We start from the raw sequence: 9,845 nt of genomic DNA, 5'->3' as shown, positions 1-9,845 counted from the left end.
GCTCACTTCAATCTTCAACGGACTGAAACAAGCATTAGTTTTTGGGTCTTGAGTGTCCAAAACTTTTGCATCCTGTGGCCTGTTAGCTCAGTTGGTTAGAGTGTGGTGCTAATAACGCCAAGGTCATGGATTCAACCCCCATATGGGCCAATTTGTTTCACTATGTGATCATCCAGATTGTTATCCCAATAAAATTTATGTGTAGTTGGTTCTTGGAAAGCCCTTTCCTGAGTCAGACGAGGTCTTCCTTCCTTTTTTGGGATTTGTCATTTGGTACAATATTTGACAGAAAGAAAGGGAAACCCTCTGACTCTGCGTTAGCAAGCAGCAATATTTGGGCTCTTGAGTGTCCCAAATCTCAGAATCCTGTGGCTTGTGAGCTCAGCTGGTTAGAGCGTGGTGCTAATAACGCCAAGGTCATAGGTTCAACCCCCATAAAGGCCAATTTCTTTGCCTATGTGATCATCTTGATTGTTATCCCAATAAATTTTACGTGAAGTTGGTTCTTGGAAAGCCCTTTCCTGAGTCAGATGAGGGAGTCTTTCAGTTTGGTGGGATATGTCATTTGGTACAATACCTTCGAGACAGAAAGGGAAAACCCCACTTCACTCCTTGCGTTTAATCAAGCAGCAATATTTGGGCTCTTGAGTGTCCCAAAGTTCTGGATCCTTTGAACTGTTAGCTCAGTTGGTGAGAGCGTGGTGCTAAGAACGCCAAGGTCATGGTTTCAACCCCCATATGGGCCAATTTGTTTCACTATGTGATCATCCTGATTGTTATCCCAATAACATTTATGTGTAGTTGGTTCTTGGAAAGCCCTTCCCTGAGTCAGACGAGGTCTTCCTTCCCTTTTTGGGATTTGTCATTTGGTACAATATTTGACAGAAAGAAAGGGAAACCCTCACTTGACTCTGCGTTAGCAAGCAGCAATATTTGGGCTCTTGAGTGTCCCACATCTCTGCATCCTGTGGCTTGTTAGCTCAGCTGGTTAGAGCGTGGTGCTAGTAACGCCAAGGTCATGGGTTCAACCCCCATATGGGATAATTTGTTTCACTATGTGATCATCCAGATTGTTATCCCAATAAAATTTATGTGTAGTTGATTCTTGGAAAGCCCTTTCCTGAGTCAGACGAGGTCTTCCTTCCCTTTTTGGGATTTGTCATTTGGTACAATATTTGACAGAAAGAAAGGGAAACCCTCTCTTGACTCTGCGTTAGCAAGCAGCAATATTTGGGCTCTTGAGTGTCCCAAATCGCGGCGTCCTGTGGCTTGTTAGCTCAGCTGGTTAGAGCGTGGTGCTAATAACGCCAAGGTCATGGGTTCAACCCCCATAAAGGCCAATTTTTTTGCCTATGTGATCATCCTGATTGTTATCCCAATAAAATTTACGTGAAGTTGGTTTTTGGAAAGCCCTTTCCTGAGTCAGATGAGGGAGTCTTTCAGTTTGGTGGGATATGTCATTTGGTACAATACCTTCGAGACAGAAAGGGAAAAGCTCACTTCATTCTTCAACGGACTGAAACAAGCATTAGTTTTTTGGGTCTTGAGTGTCCAAAACTATTGAATCCTGTGGCCTGTTAGCTCAGTTGGTTAGAGCGTGGTGCTAATAACGCCAAGGTCATGGGTTCAACCCCCATATGGGCCAATTAGTTTCACTATGTGATCATCCTGATTGTTATCCCAAAAAAATTTATGTGTAGTTGGTTATTGGAAAGCCCTTTCCTAAGTCAGACGAGGTCTTCCTTCCCTTTTTGGGATTTGTCATTTGGTACAAAATTTCACAGAAAGAAAGGGAAAACCTCACTTGACTGTGCTTTAGCAAGCATCAAAATTTGCGCTCTTGAGTGTCCCAAATGTCAGCATCCTGTGGTTTGTTAGCTCAGTTGGTAAGAGCGTAGTGCTAGTAACGCCAAGGACATGGGTTCAGCCCACATATAGGCCAATTTCTTTCCCTATGTGATCATCCTTATTGTTATCCCAATAAAATGTATGTGAAGTTGGTTCTTGGAAAGCCCTTTCCTGAGTCAGATGAGGGAGTCCTTCAGTTTGGTGGGATATGTCATTTGGTACAATACCTTCGAGACAGAAAGGGAAAACCCCACTTCACTCCTTGGGTTTAAGCAAGCAGCAATCTTTGGGCTCTTGAGTGTCCCAAATGTCTGCAACCTGTGGCCTGTTAGCTCAGTTGGTTAGAGCGTGGTGCTAATAACGACAAGGTCATGGGTTCAACCCCCATATGGGCCAATATCTTTGATTATGTTATCATGCTGATTGTTGTCCAATTCAATTGATGTAAAATTGGTTCTTGAAAAGCCCTTTCCTGAGTCAGATGATGTCGTCCTTGAGTTCAGTGAGTTGTGTCATTTGGACCAATATTTGGCAGAAAGGGAAAAGCTCACTTATAACTACTCGACTGAAACAAGCATTAGTTTTTCGGCTCTTGAGTGTCCAAAACCTTTGCATCCTGTGGCCTGTTAGCTCAGTTGGTTAGAGCGTGGTGCTAATAACGCCAATGTCATGGGTTCAGCCCCCATATGGGCCAATTTCTTTGATTATGTTATCATGCTGTTTGTTGTCCAATTCAATTGATGTAAAATTGGTTCTTGAAAAGCCCTTTCCTGAGTCAGATGATGTCGTCCATGAGTTCGGTGAGTTGTGTCATTTGGTCCAATATTTGACAGAAAGGGAAAAGCTCACTTCACTCGACTGAAGCAAGCATTAGTTTTTCGGCTCTTGAGTGTCCAAAACCTTTGCATCCTGTGGCCTGTTAGCTCAGTTGGTTAGAGGGTGGTGCTAATAACGCCAAGGTGATGGGTTCAAACCCCATATGGGCTAATTTGTTTCACTATGTGATCATCCTGATTGTTATCCCAATAAAATTTATGTGAAGTTGCTTCTTGGAAAGCCCTTTTCTGAGTTAGACAAGGTCTTCCTTCAGTTTGGTGGGATTTGCCATTTGGTACAATACTTGACAGACAGAAAGGGAAAACCTCACTTCACATTGGCTTAAGCAAGCAGCAATATTTGGGCTCTTGAGTGTCCCAAATGTCTGCAACCTGTGGCCTGTTAGCTCAGTTGGTTAGAGCGTGGTGCTAATAACGCCAAGGTCATGGGTTCAACCCCCATATGGGCCAATTTCTTTGATTACGTTATCATGCTGATTGTTGTCCAATTCAATTGATGTAAAATTGGTTCTTGAAAAGCCCTTTCCTGAGTCAGATGATGTCGTCCATGAGTTCGATGAGTTGTGTCATTTGGTCCAATATTTGACAGAAAGGGAAAAGCTCACTTCTATCTTCCAGACTGAAACAAGCATTAGTTTTTTGGGTCTTGAGTGTCCAAAACTATTGCATCCTGTGGCCTGTTAGCTCAGTTGGTTAGAGCGTGGTGCTAATAACGCCAAGGTCATGGGTTCAACCCCCATATGGGCCAATTTGTATCACTATGTGATCATCCTGATTGTTATCCCAATAAAATGTATGTGTAGTTGGTTCTTGGAAAGCCCTTCCCTGAGTCAGACGAGGTCTTCCTTACCTTTTTGGGATTTGTCATTTGGTACAATATTTGACAGAAAGAAAGGGAAACCCTCACTTGACTCTGCGTTAGCAAGCAGCAATATTTGGGCTCTTGAGTGTCCCAAATCTCAGCATCCTGTGGCTTGTTAGCGCAGCTGGTTAGAGCGTTCTGTTAATAACGCGAAGGTCATGGGTTCAACCCCCATATAGGCCAATTTCTTTGCCTATGTGATCATCCTGATTGTTATCCCATAAAATTTATGTGAAGTTGGTTCTTGGAAAGCCCTTTCCTGAGTCAGATGAGGGAGTCCTTCAGTTTGGTGGGGTATGTCATTTGGTACAATACCTTCGAGACAGAAAGGGAAAAGCTCACTTCATTCTTCAACGGACTGAAACAAGCATTAGTTTTTTGGGTCTTGAGTGTCCAAAACTATTGAATCCTGTGGCCTGTTAGCTCAGTTGGTTAGAGAGTGGTGCTAATAACGCCAAGGTCATGGGTTCAACCCCCATATGGGCCAATTTGTTTCACTATGTGATCATCCTGATTGTTATCCCAATAAAATTTATGTGTAGTTGGTTCTTGGAAAGCCCTTCCCTGAGTCAGATGAGGTCTTCCTTCAGTTTGGTGGGATTTGCCATTTGGTACAATACTTGACAGACAGAAAGGGAAAACCTCACTTCACGTTTGCTTAAGCAAGCAGCAATATTTGGGCTCTTGAGTGTCCCAAATGTCTGCAACCTGTGGCCTGTTAGCTCAGTTGGTTAGAGCGTGGTGCTAATAACGCAAAGGTCATGGGTTCAACCCCCATATGGGCCAATTTCTTTGATTATGTTATCATGCTGATTGTTGTCCAATTCAATTGATGTAAAATTGGTTCTTGAAAAGCCTTTTCCTGAGTCAGATGATGTCGTCCATGAGTTCGATGAGTTGTGTCATTTGGTCCAATATTTGACAGAAAGGGAAAAGCTCACTTCTATCTTCCGGACTGAAACAAGCATTAGTTTTTTGGGTCTTGAGTGTCCAAAACTTGCGCATCCTGTGGCCTGTTAGCTCAGTTGGTTAGAGCGTGGTGCTAATAACGCCAAGGTCATGGGTTCAACCCCCATATGGGCCAATTTGTTTCACTATGTGATCATCCGGATTGTTATCCCAAAAAAATTTATGTGTAGTTGCTTCTTGGAAAGCCCTTTCCTAAGTCAGACGAGGTCTTCCTTCCCTTTTTGGGATTTGTCATTTGGTACAAAATTTCACAGAAAGAAAGGGAAACCCTCACTTGACTGTGCTTTAGCAAGCATCAAAATTTGGGCTCTTGAGTGTCCCAAATGTCCGCATCCTGTGGTTTGTTAGCTCAGTTGGTAAGAGCGTAGTGCTAGTAACGCCAAGGACATGGGTTCAGCCCCCATATAGGCCAATTTCTTTGCCTATGTGATCATCCTGATTGTTATCCCAATAAAATGTATGTGAAGTTGGTTCTTGGAAAGCCCTTTCCTGAGTCAAATGAGGGAGTCCTTCAGTTTGGTGGGATATGTCATTTGGTACAATACGTTTGAGACAGAAAGGGAAAAGCTCACTTCATTCTTCAACCGACTGAAACAAGCATTAGTTTTTTGGGTCTTGAGTGTCCAAAACTATTGAATCCTGTGGCCTGTTAGCTCAGTTGGTTAGAGCGTGGTGCTAATAACGCCAAGGTCATGGGTTCAACCCCCATATGGGACAATTTGTTTCACTATGTGATCATCCTGATTGTTATCCCAATAAAATTTATGTGTAGTTGGTTCTTGGAAAGCCCTTCCCTGAGTCAGATGAGGTCTTCCTTCAGTTTGGTGGGATTTGCCATTTGGTACAATACTTGACAGACAGAAAGGGAAAACCTCACATCACGTTTACTCAAGCAAGCAGCAATATTTGGGCTCTTGAGTGTCCCAAATGTCTGCAACCTGTGGCCTGTTAGCTCAGTTGGTTAGAGCGTGGTGCTAATAACGCCAAGGTCATGGGTTCAACCCCCATATGGGCCAATTTCTTTGATTATGTTATCATGCTGATTGTTGTCCAATTCATTTGATGTAAAATTGGTTCTTGAAAAGCCCTTTCCTGAGTCAGATGATGTCGTCCATGAGTTCGATGAGTTGTGTCATTTGGTCCAATATTTGACAGAAAGGGAAAAGCTCACTTCTATCTTCCAGACTGAAACAAGCATTAGTTTTTTGGGTCTTGAGTGTCCAAAACTTGTGCATCCTGTGGCCTGTTAGCTCAGTTGGTTAGAGCGTAGTGCTAATAACGCCAAGGTCATGGGTTCAACCCCCATATGGGCCAATTTGTTTCACTATGTGATCATCCGGATTGTTATCCCAAAAAAATTTATGTGTAGTTGGTTCTTGGAAAGCCCTTTCCTAAGTCAGACGAGGTCTTCCTTCCCTTTTTGGGATTTGTCATTTGGTACAAAATTTCACAGAAAGAAAGGGAAAACCTCACTTGACTGTGCTTTAGCAAGCATCAAAATTTGCGCTCTTGAGTGTCCCAAATGTCAGCATCCTGTGGTTTGTTAGCTCAGTTGGTAAGAGCGTAGTGCTAGTAACGCCAAGGACATGGGTTCAGCCCACATATAGGCCAATTTCTTTCCCTATGTGATCATCCTGATTGTTATCCCAATAAAATGTATGTGAAGTTGGTTCTTGGAAAGCCCTTTCCTGAGTCAGATGAGGGAGTCCTTCAGTTTGGTGGGATATGTCATTTGGTACAATACCTTCGAGACAGAAAGGGAAAACCCCACTTCACTCCTTGGGTTTAAGCAAGCAGCAATCTTTGGGCTCTTGAGTGTCCCAAATGTCTGCAACCTGTGGCCTGTTAGCTCAGTTGGTTAGAGCGTGGTGCTAATAACGCCAAGGTCATGGGTTCAAACCCCATATGGGCCAATTTGTTTCACTATGTGATCATCCTGATTGTTATCCCAATAAAATTTATGTGAAGTTGGTTCTTGGAAAGCCCTTTTCTGAGTTAGACAAGGTCTTCCTTCAGTTTGGTGGGATTTGCCATTTGGTACAATTCTTGACAGACAGAAAGGGAAAACCTCACTTCACATTGGCTTAAGCAAGCAGCAATATTTGGGCTCTTGAGTGTCCCAAATGTCTGCAACCTGTGGCCTGTTAGCTCAGTTGGTTAGAGCGTGGTGCTAATAATGCCAAGGTCATGGGTTCAACCCCCATATGGGCCAATATCTTTGATTATGATATCATGCTGATTGTTGTCCAATTCAATTGATGTAAAATTGGTTCTTGAAAAGCCCTTTCCTGAGTCAGATGATGTCGTCCTTCAGTTCAGTGAGTTGTGTCATTTGGACCAATATTTGGCAGAAAGGGAAAAGCTCACATTTTTCTGCTGGACTGAAACAAGCATTAGTTTTTCGGCCCTTGAGTGTCCAAAACCTTTGCATCCTGTGGCCTGTTAGCTCAGTTGGTTAGAGCGTGGTGCTAATAACGCCAATGTCATGGGTTCAACCCCCATATGGGCCAATATCTTTGATTATGTTATCATGCTGATTGTTGTCCAATTCAATTGATGTAAAATTGGTTCTTGAAAAGCCCTTTCCTGAGTCAGATGATGTCGTCCATGAGTTCGGTGAGTTGTGTCATTTGGTCCAATATTTGACAGAAAGGGAAAAGCTCCCTTCACTCATTTGACTGAAGCAAGCAGTTTTTCGGGTCTTGAGGGTCCAAAACCTTTGCATCCTGTGGCCTGTTAGGTCAGTTGGTTAGAGCGTGGTGCTAATAACGACAAGGTCATGGGTTCAACCCCCATATGGGCCAATTTCTTTGATTATGTTATCATGCTGATTGTTGTCCAATTCAATTGATGAAAAATTGGTTCTTGAAAAGCCCTTTCCTGAGTCAGATGATGTTGTCCTTGAGTTCGGTGAATTGTGTCATTTGGTCCAATATTTGACAGAAAGAGAAAAGCTCACTTCAATCTTCAACAGGCTGAAACAAGCATTAGTTTTTCGGCTCTTGAGTGTCCAAAACATTTGCATCCTGTGGCGTGTTAGCTCAGTTGGTTAGAGCGTGGTGCTAATAACGCCAAGGTCATGGGTTCAACCCCCATATGGGCCAAGTTGTTTCAATATGTGATCATCCTGATTCTTATCCCAATCAAATTTATGTGAAGTTGGTTCTTGGAAAGCCCTTTCCTGAGTTAGACAAGGTCTTCCTTCAGTTTGGTGGGATTTGCCATTTGGTACAATACTTGACAGACATAAAGGGAAAACCTCACTTCACATGGGCTTAAGCAAGCAGCAATATTTGGGCTCTTGAGTGTCCCAAATGTCTGCAACCTGTGGCCTGTTAGCTCAGTTGGTTAGAGCGTGGTGCTAATAACGCCAAGGTCATGGGTTCAACCCTCATATGGGCCAATTTCTTTGATTATGTTATCATGCTGATTGTTGTCCAATTCAATTGATGTAAAATTGGTTCTTGAAAAGCCCTTTCCTGAGTCAGATGAGTCGTCCATGAGTTCGATGAGTTGTGTCATTTGGTCCAATATTTGACAGAAAGGGAAAAGCTCACTTCAATCTTCCTGACTGAAACAAGCATTAGTTTTTTGGGTCTTGAGTGTCCAAAACTTTTGCATCCTGTGGCCTGTTAGCTCAGTTGGTTAGAGCGTGGTGCTAATAACGCCAAGGTCATGGGTTCAACCCCCATATGGGTCAATTTGTTTCACTATGTGATCATCCTGATTGTTATCCCAATAAAATTTATGTGTAGTTGGTTCTTGGAAAGCCCTTCCCTGAGTCATACGAGGTCTTCCTTCCCTTTTTGGGATTTGTCATTTGGTACAATATTTGACAGAAAGAAAGGGAAACCCTCACTTAACTCTGCGTTAGCAAGCAGCAATATTTGGGCTCTTGAGTCTCCCAAAGCTCAGCATCCTGTGGCTTGTTAGCTCAGCTGGTTAGCGCGTGGTGCTAATAACGCCAAGGTCATGGGTTCAACCCCCATATAGGCCAATTTCTTTGCCTATGTGATCATCCTGATTGTTATCCCAATAAAATTTATGTGAAGTTGGTTCTTGGAAAGCCCTTTCCTGAGTCAGATGAGGGAGTCCTTCAGTTTGGTGGGATATGTCATTTGCTACAATACCTTCGAGACAGAAAAGGAAAACCCCACTTCACTCCATGGGTTTAAGCAAGCAGCAATCTTTGGGCTCTTGAGTGTCCCAAATGTCTGCAACCTGTGGCCTGTTAGCTCAGTTGGTTAGAGCGTGGTGCTAATAACGCCAAGGTCATGGGTTCAACCCCCATATGGGCCAATATCTTTGATTATGTTATCATGCTGATTGTTGTCCAATTCAATTGATGTAAAATTGGTTCTTGAAAAGCCCTTTCCTGATTCAGATGAGTCGTCCATGAGTTCGATGAGTTGTGTCATTTGGTCCAATATTTGACAGAAAGGGAAAAGCTCACTTCAATCTTCCTGACTGAAACAAGCATTAGTTTTTTGGGTCTTGAGTGTCCAAAACTTTTACATCCTGTGGCCTGTTAGCTCAGTTGGTTAGACCGTGGTGCTAATAACGCCAAGGTCATGGGTTCAACCCCCATATGGGCCCATTTGTTTCACTATGTGACCAACTGGATTGTTATCCCCAAAAAATTTATGTGTAGTTGGTTCTTGGAAATCCCTTTCCTAAGTCAGACGAGGTCTTCCTTCCCTTTTTGGGATTTGTCATTTGGTACAATATTTGACAGAAAGAAAGGGAAAACCTCACTTGACTGCGCTTTAGCAAGCATCAAAATTTGGGCTCTTGAGTGTCCCAAATATCAGCATCCCGTGGTTTGTTAGCTCAGTTGGTTAGAGCGTAGTGCTAGTAACGCCAAGGACATGGGTTCAGCCCCCATATCGGCCAATTTCGTTGCCTATGTGATCATCCTGATTGTTATCCCAATAAAATGTATGTGAAGTTGGTTCTTGGAAAGCCCTTTCCTGAGTCAGATGAGGGAGTCCTTCAGTTTGGTGGGATATGTCATTTGGTACAATACCTTCGAGACAGAAAGGGAAAAGCTCACTTCAATCTTTAACCGACTGAAACAAGCATTAGTTTTTTGGGTCTTGAGTGTCCAACACTTTTGCATCCTGTGGCCTGTTAGCTCAGTTGGTTAGAGCGTGGTGCTAATATCGCCAAGGTCATGGGTTCAAATCCCATATGGGCCAATTTGTTTCACTATGTGATCATCCTGATTGTTATCCCAATAAAATTTATGTGTAGTTGGTTCTTGGAAAGCCCTTCCCTGAGTCATACGAGGTCTTCCTCCCCTTTTTGGGATTTGTCATTTGGTACAATAT

The 9,845-nt window shown here is 43.0% G+C and overlaps 27 non-coding genes across 27 annotated transcripts; all 27 read left to right on the top strand.

Moving 5' to 3' along the window:
• Positions 1–76: 76 nt before the first annotated feature.
• Positions 77–150, top strand: trnai-aau (transfer RNA isoleucine (anticodon AAU)). The gene has a single exon. It is a non-coding gene; the product is annotated as a tRNA-Ile (tRNA).
• An 819-nt stretch (positions 151–969) lies between these two features.
• On the top strand, positions 970–1,043 carry trnat-agu (transfer RNA threonine (anticodon AGU)). The gene has a single exon. It is a non-coding gene; the product is annotated as a tRNA-Thr (tRNA).
• Positions 1,044–1,266: 223 nt separating this feature from the next.
• On the top strand, positions 1,267–1,340 carry trnai-aau (transfer RNA isoleucine (anticodon AAU)). The gene has a single exon. It is a non-coding gene; the product is annotated as a tRNA-Ile (tRNA).
• Positions 1,341–1,571: 231 nt separating this feature from the next.
• trnai-aau (transfer RNA isoleucine (anticodon AAU)) lies at positions 1,572–1,645 on the top strand. The gene has a single exon. It is a non-coding gene; the product is annotated as a tRNA-Ile (tRNA).
• Positions 1,646–2,170: 525 nt separating this feature from the next.
• trnai-aau (transfer RNA isoleucine (anticodon AAU)) lies at positions 2,171–2,244 on the top strand. The gene has a single exon. It is a non-coding gene; the product is annotated as a tRNA-Ile (tRNA).
• A 224-nt stretch (positions 2,245–2,468) lies between these two features.
• Positions 2,469–2,542, top strand: trnai-aau (transfer RNA isoleucine (anticodon AAU)). Its single transcript has one exon. It is a non-coding gene; the product is annotated as a tRNA-Ile (tRNA).
• Positions 2,543–2,761: 219 nt separating this feature from the next.
• Positions 2,762–2,835, top strand: trnai-aau (transfer RNA isoleucine (anticodon AAU)). The gene has a single exon. It is a non-coding gene; the product is annotated as a tRNA-Ile (tRNA).
• A 225-nt stretch (positions 2,836–3,060) lies between these two features.
• Positions 3,061–3,134, top strand: trnai-aau (transfer RNA isoleucine (anticodon AAU)). The gene has a single exon. It is a non-coding gene; the product is annotated as a tRNA-Ile (tRNA).
• A 224-nt stretch (positions 3,135–3,358) lies between these two features.
• On the top strand, positions 3,359–3,432 carry trnai-aau (transfer RNA isoleucine (anticodon AAU)). Its single transcript has one exon. It is a non-coding gene; the product is annotated as a tRNA-Ile (tRNA).
• A 527-nt stretch (positions 3,433–3,959) lies between these two features.
• On the top strand, positions 3,960–4,033 carry trnai-aau (transfer RNA isoleucine (anticodon AAU)). Its single transcript has one exon. It is a non-coding gene; the product is annotated as a tRNA-Ile (tRNA).
• Positions 4,034–4,258: 225 nt separating this feature from the next.
• Positions 4,259–4,332, top strand: trnai-aau (transfer RNA isoleucine (anticodon AAU)). Its single transcript has one exon. It is a non-coding gene; the product is annotated as a tRNA-Ile (tRNA).
• Positions 4,333–4,556: 224 nt separating this feature from the next.
• trnai-aau (transfer RNA isoleucine (anticodon AAU)) lies at positions 4,557–4,630 on the top strand. The gene has a single exon. It is a non-coding gene; the product is annotated as a tRNA-Ile (tRNA).
• Positions 4,631–4,853: 223 nt separating this feature from the next.
• On the top strand, positions 4,854–4,927 carry trnat-agu (transfer RNA threonine (anticodon AGU)). Its single transcript has one exon. It is a non-coding gene; the product is annotated as a tRNA-Thr (tRNA).
• Positions 4,928–5,158: 231 nt separating this feature from the next.
• On the top strand, positions 5,159–5,232 carry trnai-aau (transfer RNA isoleucine (anticodon AAU)). The gene has a single exon. It is a non-coding gene; the product is annotated as a tRNA-Ile (tRNA).
• Positions 5,233–5,457: 225 nt separating this feature from the next.
• Positions 5,458–5,531, top strand: trnai-aau (transfer RNA isoleucine (anticodon AAU)). Its single transcript has one exon. It is a non-coding gene; the product is annotated as a tRNA-Ile (tRNA).
• A 224-nt stretch (positions 5,532–5,755) lies between these two features.
• trnai-aau (transfer RNA isoleucine (anticodon AAU)) lies at positions 5,756–5,829 on the top strand. The gene has a single exon. It is a non-coding gene; the product is annotated as a tRNA-Ile (tRNA).
• Positions 5,830–6,354: 525 nt separating this feature from the next.
• trnai-aau (transfer RNA isoleucine (anticodon AAU)) lies at positions 6,355–6,428 on the top strand. The gene has a single exon. It is a non-coding gene; the product is annotated as a tRNA-Ile (tRNA).
• Positions 6,429–6,653: 225 nt separating this feature from the next.
• On the top strand, positions 6,654–6,727 carry trnai-aau (transfer RNA isoleucine (anticodon AAU)). The gene has a single exon. It is a non-coding gene; the product is annotated as a tRNA-Ile (tRNA).
• Positions 6,728–6,951: 224 nt separating this feature from the next.
• Positions 6,952–7,025, top strand: trnai-aau (transfer RNA isoleucine (anticodon AAU)). The gene has a single exon. It is a non-coding gene; the product is annotated as a tRNA-Ile (tRNA).
• A 220-nt stretch (positions 7,026–7,245) lies between these two features.
• Positions 7,246–7,319, top strand: trnai-aau (transfer RNA isoleucine (anticodon AAU)). The gene has a single exon. It is a non-coding gene; the product is annotated as a tRNA-Ile (tRNA).
• A 226-nt stretch (positions 7,320–7,545) lies between these two features.
• Positions 7,546–7,619, top strand: trnai-aau (transfer RNA isoleucine (anticodon AAU)). The gene has a single exon. It is a non-coding gene; the product is annotated as a tRNA-Ile (tRNA).
• A 225-nt stretch (positions 7,620–7,844) lies between these two features.
• trnai-aau (transfer RNA isoleucine (anticodon AAU)) lies at positions 7,845–7,918 on the top strand. Its single transcript has one exon. It is a non-coding gene; the product is annotated as a tRNA-Ile (tRNA).
• Positions 7,919–8,141: 223 nt separating this feature from the next.
• Positions 8,142–8,215, top strand: trnai-aau (transfer RNA isoleucine (anticodon AAU)). The gene has a single exon. It is a non-coding gene; the product is annotated as a tRNA-Ile (tRNA).
• Positions 8,216–8,438: 223 nt separating this feature from the next.
• Positions 8,439–8,512, top strand: trnai-aau (transfer RNA isoleucine (anticodon AAU)). The gene has a single exon. It is a non-coding gene; the product is annotated as a tRNA-Ile (tRNA).
• Positions 8,513–8,740: 228 nt separating this feature from the next.
• On the top strand, positions 8,741–8,814 carry trnai-aau (transfer RNA isoleucine (anticodon AAU)). Its single transcript has one exon. It is a non-coding gene; the product is annotated as a tRNA-Ile (tRNA).
• Positions 8,815–9,037: 223 nt separating this feature from the next.
• Positions 9,038–9,111, top strand: trnai-aau (transfer RNA isoleucine (anticodon AAU)). The gene has a single exon. It is a non-coding gene; the product is annotated as a tRNA-Ile (tRNA).
• Positions 9,112–9,639: 528 nt separating this feature from the next.
• trnai-aau (transfer RNA isoleucine (anticodon AAU)) lies at positions 9,640–9,713 on the top strand. Its single transcript has one exon. It is a non-coding gene; the product is annotated as a tRNA-Ile (tRNA).
• Positions 9,714–9,845: the final 132 nt, after the last annotated feature.

Source organism: Festucalex cinctus, chromosome 13, assembly GCF_051991245.1.
Source record: "Festucalex cinctus isolate MCC-2025b chromosome 13, RoL_Fcin_1.0, whole genome shotgun sequence".
Taxonomy (NCBI): Eukaryota; Metazoa; Chordata; class Actinopteri; order Syngnathiformes; family Syngnathidae; genus Festucalex; species Festucalex cinctus.
The sequence above is the reverse complement of the archived record's forward strand: the minus strand, read 5'-3'. Positions and strand labels throughout refer to the sequence as shown.